At 45.2% G+C, this 8,810-nt stretch overlaps 1 pseudogene across 1 annotated transcript; it reads left to right on the forward strand.

Annotated features, from left to right (window-relative positions):
- The first annotated feature begins 1,523 nt into the window (after positions 1-1,523).
- On the forward strand, positions 1,524-2,668 carry LOC308511782 (heterogeneous nuclear ribonucleoprotein A3-like; annotated as a pseudogene). The gene is made up of 2 exons: positions 1,524-2,063; positions 2,201-2,668. The product of its transcript is annotated as a heterogeneous nuclear ribonucleoprotein A3-like (transcript).
- The last annotated feature ends 6,142 nt before the right edge of the window (positions 2,669-8,810 follow it).

Below are 8,810 nucleotides of genomic sequence, written 5' to 3' on the forward strand. Positions count from 1 at the left end.
ACTGTTAATGTCTTTTTGGCCGCTACTCTTTCCCTTAAATGATATCAAGAACCTTGCTATATAGGGGAGGCCAGGGGATTGTCAAGGGCGGGGGGAAAAAAAAGGACACATATGTAATACCCTTTGTAATACTTTAAGCAATAAATAAATAAATAAATAAAAGGACACATATGTAATACCCTTTGTAATACTTTAAGCAATAAATAAATAAATAAATAAAAATAAAATAAAATAAAGAACCTTGCTATATATGAGGAAGACTGGAGATGTGAATTGAAAATATTTTTTCCCTTTTATCATTGTTTTTCTAAGTCTGATTGTTTTTTTTAACATGGTGAATTTTATGTTCATGCTAGTAGCGTCCCTAGGCCTGGCCGGCCATCAGGGCTGATCAGGTTCCCTGCCTCCCTCAGCGCCCTGCCTCCACGTCCGGTAGCCCGCCATGTTCCGCGCTACCCCCTGGTGGTCAGCGCAGGGATTTTTTTTTTTTTATTTCTTTGACTCAGACTGTGCTAGGTGTTCTCCTCTTAGCCTCTGCTTTCCTCCTCAACATCTCCAAAGAGAGCAATGTCATCTGCCTCTTTACTCTCTGTAGCTGCACTTCCTGTGGCATCGTCCACATGAGCAAGGGCCACACTTGCCCAAAGCTTTCCTCACTCCTGGCAGGCTGACCTTGCCTTTCCATAAGACGTGATGTGATGGTTATACAACGTGGGGGATGATACGAGTTGGCAAGTGGTGGGTCGAGGACTGCTTCAAATACTGCCACATCTGCTGGTGGTGCACCTACCGCTCCATGTAGCACCTGGTAGTCGCCGGGCATCTGGAGGCGAGGCCGCGGGGTCTTTTCAGGTCTCCGAAACCCATGGCGGCCATTGATGTGGGAGCTGGGCGGCAGCAGAGCAAAGAGCAGTGCAGGCAGTTGGTGCCTAGTGCTGACGGGGGTGTTCGTTTTGCATTTACTTCTATGTATATAAAGTTTCTCCGGGTTTATTGTGAGAGGTGTAGAACTAAGAACATGCTATGGATGGCTACCCCTTTGTCCCAAGGGCATGTTTACTCTCACTGATTTGGGAGTGTGCCACACTGTATAGGAAATTTTTGTAGATATTCAGATCTATTCTTGGTCTTTGTGTTCTGCTGTATACTGGGGTGAGAAAAAGTAGGTTTACAGTTTTGAGTTTAGTCTATTATTATTAATTTATTAGTAATAATCATAACCTGCATGTAAACCTACTTTTGCCCCCCCCCCCCCCACACACACACACCATATTTTCATGTAGTAAGACTGGTTCTCTCACAACATGGCTGTTTTTTCATTGTGATAATTCTCCTGTATATTCCTGCCTGTTTGTTTTTCCCTATGAACAATGGAAAATAGGGTTCCATATTGAACTGGGATTGGAAGAGGTGAGTCCAGTCTCAAAATGGAGGTAAAACCACTGCCTGGTCGCCCCCAGCCTGACTCCAGCCACTGGGGGGTGGGGGAGCAGAGGGCAGGGGAGTAGGGCCATGATCCTAAGGAACCAGAGCAGTTGAGAAAACTGTTTATTGGTGGTCTGAGCATTGAAACTACAGATGACAGTTTGAGAGAACAATTTGAGAAATGGGGGAACAATTTGAGAAATGGGGCATACCCACTAATTGCGTGGTGATGAGAGACCCCCAAACAAAACGTTCCAGGGGCTTTGGTTTTGTGACTTACTCTTGTGTTGAAGAGGTGGATGCAGCAATGTGTGCCCGACCACACAAGGTTGATGGGCGTGTAGGAGAACCAAAGAGAGCTGTTTCTAGAGAGGATTCTGTAAAGCCTGGTGCCCACCTAACAGTGAAGAAAATTGGTGGTGGTATTAAAGAAGATACAGAAGAATATAATTTGAGAGACTACTTTGAAAAGTATGGCATGATTGAAACCATGGAAGTTATGGAAGACAGGCAGAGTGGGGGGAAAAAAGATAATTTGCTTTTGTAATTTTTGACGATCATGATATAGTTAATAAAATTGGTGTTCAGGAAAAAAAATTGTTCAGAAATACCCCAGTATTAATGGGCATAATTGTGAAGTGAAAAAGGCCCTTTAAAAAAAATTTTTTATTTATTTCAGAGAGGAAGGGAGAGAGCGAGAGATAGAAACATGAATGGTGAGAGAGAATCATGGATCGGCTGCCTCCTGCACACCCCACAGGGGATTGCTGGCCAGGCAAAAAGGCTCTTTCTTAACAAGAAATGCAGTCTGCTTGATCTCAGAAGCTGTGGAAGTGGATCTGGCAACTTCATGGGCGGTGGAGGAAACTTTGGCCATGGTGGAAACTTTGGTGGAGGAGGAGGCAGCAGAGGTAGTTATGGAGGAGGTGATGGTGGTGACTATGGCAGTGGTCCTGATTATAGTAGTAGAGAAAGTTATGGGTGTGCTGGTGGACCAGGATATGGAAACCAAGGTGCTGGATATGGTGGTGGTGGTGGTGGAAGATATGATGGTTACAACGAAGGGGGAAATTTTGGTGGTAACTATGGTGGTGTTAGGAGCTATAATGAATTTGGAAATTACAGTGGACAACAGCAATCAAATTATGGACCCATGAAGGGCAGTTTTGGTGGAAGAAGCTCTGGCAGCCCCGGTGGTGGTGGCTATGGATCTGGTGGTGGAAGTGGTAGATATGGATGGTAGCAGAAGTTTCTAAAAACTCAGTAGAAAAGAGCTACAGTTCTTAGAAGGAAAGAGAGCTAGGAGTTGTCAGGAAAGCTGCGGGTTACTTTGAGACAGTCATCCCAAGTGCATTGGAGGAACTGTAAAAATCTGCCACAGAAGGAACAATGATCCGTAGTTGGAAATGTTACTGTAGCTTAAACAGGAAACTGGCCACAGTTTGCAAAAAGTGCACATCTTTACCCTTGTTTAAATCTACTTTTCTGTCCTTCGGGAATTTAAAAGTTTTCCTCATGATGATTTTTATGTGTTTTTCACATTACTCCTGAGTATATAATCTGTGTTTAGTGATTTAAAAAATCCTGTCCATTTTATTTTTAACAGAATATTTATTTGTGGAATTGGCTTGTAAAAATATTGTTAAAGCTCTTGATCGTCAAGAATTTATCAGTATCAGTCAATGGTATATTTTCCATATTATAATCAACCCTGGGAAAGGTTAAAGCATTTTGAAGCATACCACTCTGAGTGTTGGATTTTTGAGCACTGGGTGGATAAAAATAAGTTGTATATCTCAGAAATGTTTCCCCTCTTATATGCACTGTTGCAAACATACTTCAAATATCACTAATTATTTTAATGCTTCATTGGAATGATAGTGAAACCCTTGAATTGCCCTTTTTAAAAAAAAAAAACCTTTTTTTTTCTTTATTGATTTCAGAGAGGAAAGGAAAGGGAGAGAGAGATACAAACATCAATGATGAGAGAGAATCATTGATTGGCTGACTCCTGCACATTTCCTACTGGGGATCGAGACCGAAACCCAGGCATGTGCCCTTGACCGGAATCAAACCTGGGACCCTTCAGTCCGCAAGCCAACACTCTATCCACAGAGCCAAACCAGCCAGGGCTAAAAAAACAAACTTCTAAGATTGTAAACTTTTAAAAGTTAATATTAAACGGGAAGGGGTCTGTCTGCAACTTTATTTATTAAGCCAGCAAGTAGGTCCTGATCCACACAAACACACGGCCCCTACCCATGGCTGTGAGCCACGTGGTCTCAATGTGTCCATTTGCCTGAAGCTAACTCTGGTCCATAATGAAGATAGAAAATACAAACCACCTGCTTGAGTTCCCAGGTGTCTGTCCAAACAGGAGAAACTTGATGTCAACTGGAAGTCAGGGAAGAAGGGAATCAATTGAGCATTATGGACAAGAAGTTTGGACAATACACTTCGATGCAGTGACTCCAGAAGATGATGGATATCTCAATGAATTCATAATGAAAGGGTATAGACACACTTATTAATATATAAGTAGGCTTAGGCCTAGCTGGTGTGGCTCCGTGGTTGAGCTTTGAGCTATGTACCAGGAGGTCATGGTTCGATTCCAGGTCAGGGCGCATGTCCGGGTTGTGGGCTCGATCCCCAGTGTGGGGTGTGCAGGAGGCAGCCGTTCAATAATTCTCTCTCATCATTGATGTTTCTATCTCTCTCTCCCTCTCCCTTATCTGAAATTAATTTTAAAAATATATTTAAAAAACAACTGTGGAGTGTATAACCCAGACATTAAAGAGGATTAAAAGAGAAGAAACTATAATACACTTGCATTATCCTTCCTTTTCATGGGCTACTAAAATAAAAATCTCTATTGAAGCAAAAGGTTGCCAAATGCTGATTATTTTCCTCTTGAAAGCCTTCCATTGATATTGTTGGTGCTCTTATGATATACACTGACTAACCTTTCACCGGTAATTAAAAATGAAAATGATACATATGTAAAATGTTTTAAAAAGGGAAAAGCTTGTTCTAACATTGCATAAAGGGTAGGGCTTTTTATACTTATTTGGAGCTATTTATACTTAATAGTCTTGTGTTAAAAGTGAAAGAAATAGTGAACCTTCCCCAATGCTAGCTCCTTTCTGTGTCTCCCATAGGGAACCCAAACCCCTCCACCTACCAGTAGTCAGCAAACTGGGGCTCGAGAGCCCTTGAGTGTGGCTCTTCCTAAGCCTTAGGAGTACCCTAATTAAGTTAATAACAATGTGCCTACCTATATAGTTTAAGTTTAAAAAATTTGGCTCTCAAAAGAAATTTCAATCGTTGTACTGTTGATATTTGGCTCTGTTGACTAATGAGTTTGCCAACCACTGGTAAGCCATCTGTAAAACCTTCATTCTGGCCTCTCAGTGATTTTTGAGCATGCCCCCTTGAGAATGTGGTCCCCCAGCACTGGCTGGGAGTAGCTTGGACTCTACCCAAGTCAGTGTGTTTCCTGAAGTCTCATACAAACTTCTTCTAAAGATATAGCCACGCTTGGCTGAGGAGCCAATGGGGCAAAGCTACCATCTGTGGGATTATGACTGAATGGCTCTAAGTCAGAATGCCCCCCTGGTATAACGATAAGGCAGTGCCACGGAGCCTCGGTTGACCTCCATTGACCTCTGTTGGCCTCCGTTAACCTCAGAAAGATGGTCCCCCACCATTTCGGGTCCGGGTATGGAGAGCAGAGAGCCCTTCCTCCTGGGAAACGAGTGCATTGCGGCTGGAAGGGGCTTGCTCCCTCGCCCTTAAGGCAATGCGTGTTCCTGGGGAACCTGGTACTAAGCCATTCAGTAGATGACCTGGTTCTGGGTCAGGGTTTCTATGTAGCAGAGCAGCTCCCTTGCTGCGATCTATTGAAAGTCAGCCCTCCACACAACGATTTGTGGGGTTTTTTGGGTTTTTTTTGTTTTATATATTTTATTGATTTTTTTACAGAGAGGAAGGGAGAGAGATAGAGAGCTAGAAACATCGATGAGAGAGAAACATCGATCAGCTGCCTCCTGCACATCCCCCACTGGGGAAGTGCCCGCAACCCAGGCACATGCCCCCGACCGGAATCGAACCCGTGACCCTTCAGTCCGCAGGCCGATGCTCTATCCGCTGAGCCAAACCGGCCTTGGCTGTTTAAAAAAAAAAAAAAAAAAAAAATCTAGCCACCTATAAGATCAGGTCCACTTCTAGGTGCCTCCATGAAGAGCTATTGCTTTTTGGTCACCAAGGCAGGGTAAAAGGACCCACCAGGAATGAGCTTCTGCTCCATGGAACCCTAGAAGTGGGTGTTTGCCCTTCAAACTGGCCAATCAGTTGAGCTGCCACCTTGGAGAGAGGTTGGTCAAGGGTTGGCGTTTTTTTCTTCAGCGAAGGGTGGAGAGAAAGGACTTGAAGAGGGCAGGTTAGCATTTTTGGTGCAATACTGCCATCAAGTGGAACTTGTTTCTCATCCCATGAGTTTTACACCCTTATTTCGGTTCAGAGCCACAAGGCTGTGAACTCAGAGGCGCAGATAAGACTTTTGACCCTCCTTCACTCCACACCTCCTCCAAGCTCCAAAGCTCTGCGAGCCTTGGGCAATGTGTGGCTAAGTCACAAGGGCCTGGTAACTGGCAGGTCCAGCACAGGAAGCTGAGCCTGGGGAACCTGGCGTCCGCCATGTCTGGGCTGCACTGGCAGAGACAGCCTAGTCAGAAGGAGCCCAGGAGCTACAGCCAGGGGCTGTGGGCATTTGGTCCCTTGCACTCAGAGCAAGAGGACATTTGGCACCAGCAGGCTTTGGGCCCTGGAAGCCTCTTTTGCATTCCATGCTGCCCAGCCACAGGCCACTGCGAAGCTGCTGTCATTGGCAGCTTGGGTGGAGGCGGGACCCATGATGTCCTGTGTGTGGCTCTGGGGATCCAGTATAGAGCCTGGCTCCCCAATGTCAGGGGGGTTTGAGGTGGTTGCTGGAGGTGTATGTGTTTTTGTTTTGTTTTTTTTTTAGTGCAGGGTGGGGGGCGCTTCAGGGCAATGTATCCTTGAGTAGGGGGAGGGTGTGTGTGAGGGGTGTTCTCCCTAGCAGAGTCCAGAAGGCACAGGTTCAGACCATAAGGTCAAGCTTGCAACTATAGCCTTTGGCTATAATTGTGCTGAGACTTGCACATGGCTTTGCCACGAGAGGATTGTGCCCTCTCATTAGTCCCAGGCTTGAACCTGTCCCAACCCTGTAGCAGCTCTACACAGCTAAGGATATACCCACACGTAGGTTCAAGCCCAATACTGCGTGCCTCAATGAGGATCTGTTGCTTTTTGGTCATAAAGGCAGCATACGAGGACCTACCAGGGAGGAGCTATGCTCCATGGAGCCCTAGAAGTGGGTGTTGTCCCCCAAAACTGGCCAACAAGGTGAGCCTACACTTTGGAGACAGGTTGGTGAAGGGTTGACTTTTTTTCTTCAGCAAAGGGGAGAGAGAGAGGACTTGGAGAGGGCAGGTTGGCATTTCTGGCACAATACTGCCATCAAGCAGAACCCGTTTGCCAATCTCATGAGCCCTGCAATTCGCTTCCAGGGAAGAAGATACCAAACCAGGCTGGGAAGAAAAGGGGGGATGCACCTTCCACCACTGCTCCTCAGAGGTCCAGAGATCTGCAGCCTCCAGGTATGTGTGTATCATGGCCAGGTTGGCTAAAGGGATGAGCATTGAGACAAGGCCCTAGAATGAGGTGCCTGGTGGGTGGGGCACTGGATGAAGGCTGGGGACCCTTGTGGCTGCACTCTGGAACTGACTGACTAAAGCTGCACTTCACAAGGAAATCAGGCCGGTGGCTGAAGGCATGTGGGTGGTATCTCTTCCCCTTGGAGCAAGAGTAGGTTTAGCCCAGGCTAACCCAAGTCTCTAAAAGCCTCTTTTGGCCACTGTACTTTGGGATTATACCCCTTCTGAGTATAAAGTGCACAAAGTAATTGGCCCCACAGCTGTATGAAACATCTAGTTACAAGATAGCATTTGGCTCTCTGCATGTATAGGAGAAATCCTTACAATAAAGTAGTAAGTGATGACTAGGAGCCACTTGAAACAGACCCATACAGGACAAGAAACAATAGGTAATTCAGAACCCTCACAGAGACAGGACATGATATGTATAACCTTGTTTAACAGTGCAAGCTTGGTTTAGACCAGCCGTGGGCAAACTACGGCCTGCAGGCCGAATCCGGCCCGTTTGAAATGAATAAAACTAAAAAAAAAAAAAAAAAAAAGACCGTATCCTATTATGTAATGATGTTTACTTTGAATTTATATTAGTTCACACAAACACTCCATCCATGCTTTTGTTCCGGCCCTCCGGTCCAGTTTAAGAACCCATTGTGGCCCTTGAGTCAAAAAGTTTGGCCACCCCTGGTTTAGACTTTCCTTATTAGTAAGTGGGGAATCTTTTTCTGTGCTTAGGCTTTATTTGAGTTTCTCTATTCATGGACTGTTGATATTTGTTCATGTCTTCTTTGATAGGTTTTCATAGAAAAGATGTCTGTGTTTCAGGATTATAAAGGATTCAGTCAGTCACTTTTTGTGTTATATGATACTCTTTATTGTACATTTAATTCTTATAGTTTATTGTGTAAGGTGTGGGACTAAGAACTTATTATAGGTGGTACACTTTCCCCAGTTTGTATTTACCCACAGTGCTTAGGGACACCTCCAAATGGTATATTAACTCTGATAATTTTGAGTCTGTTTTTGGACATTGAATTCTAACACATACAGAGGACACAGCTAGTCATCCCAAAACAAGGCTACTCATTGTTAATACACAACAGGGGACTCCTGTCTGTTGTCTCCTTGCTCTACTGAGGCTTCCCTAGGAGAAGTGAGGGAAATGGACCTCAATCTTCTCAATCCTGAGAGTGGTGCCCTCATGCCAACCCATTCATTGGCTGGGACTTTGAGGGCCTCTGTTTCACTGAGACCCTCCGGTTCAGCTAGACAAGATACCCAGCTATGGCCACAATGGTACTGTGGGGAAATACACCCCTTCCTTGGATCGTGTTTATTTAGAAGACCTACCCTTTCCCGTGGCCTGAATGAATGGATTGTGGACCCGTTTCTTCCAGAATTTCTCCATTGGAATAGACTCTCCAGAAAGGCCACTCTCCTTTGTTGTTGGGCCTCAGAAGCCTGAGCCAGCCTGGCCCATTGTGCAAGCAGTTGGGACATGGGTTGACCGTTTTTTTTCCTTCGCGAAGGGCGGAGGGAAGAGGACAGGTTGGCATTTGTGGTGCAATACTGCCATCAAGCGGAATGGCTTTGTGCATCCGCAAGCCCCTCGGCATCCTTTCCAGTGCAAGAAAATAGCAAGAGAGTGAGGAC

Source organism: Myotis nattereri (assembly GCF_964212035.1).
Source record: "Myotis nattereri genome assembly, chromosome: X".
NCBI lineage: Eukaryota > Metazoa > Chordata > Mammalia > Chiroptera > Vespertilionidae > Myotis > Myotis nattereri.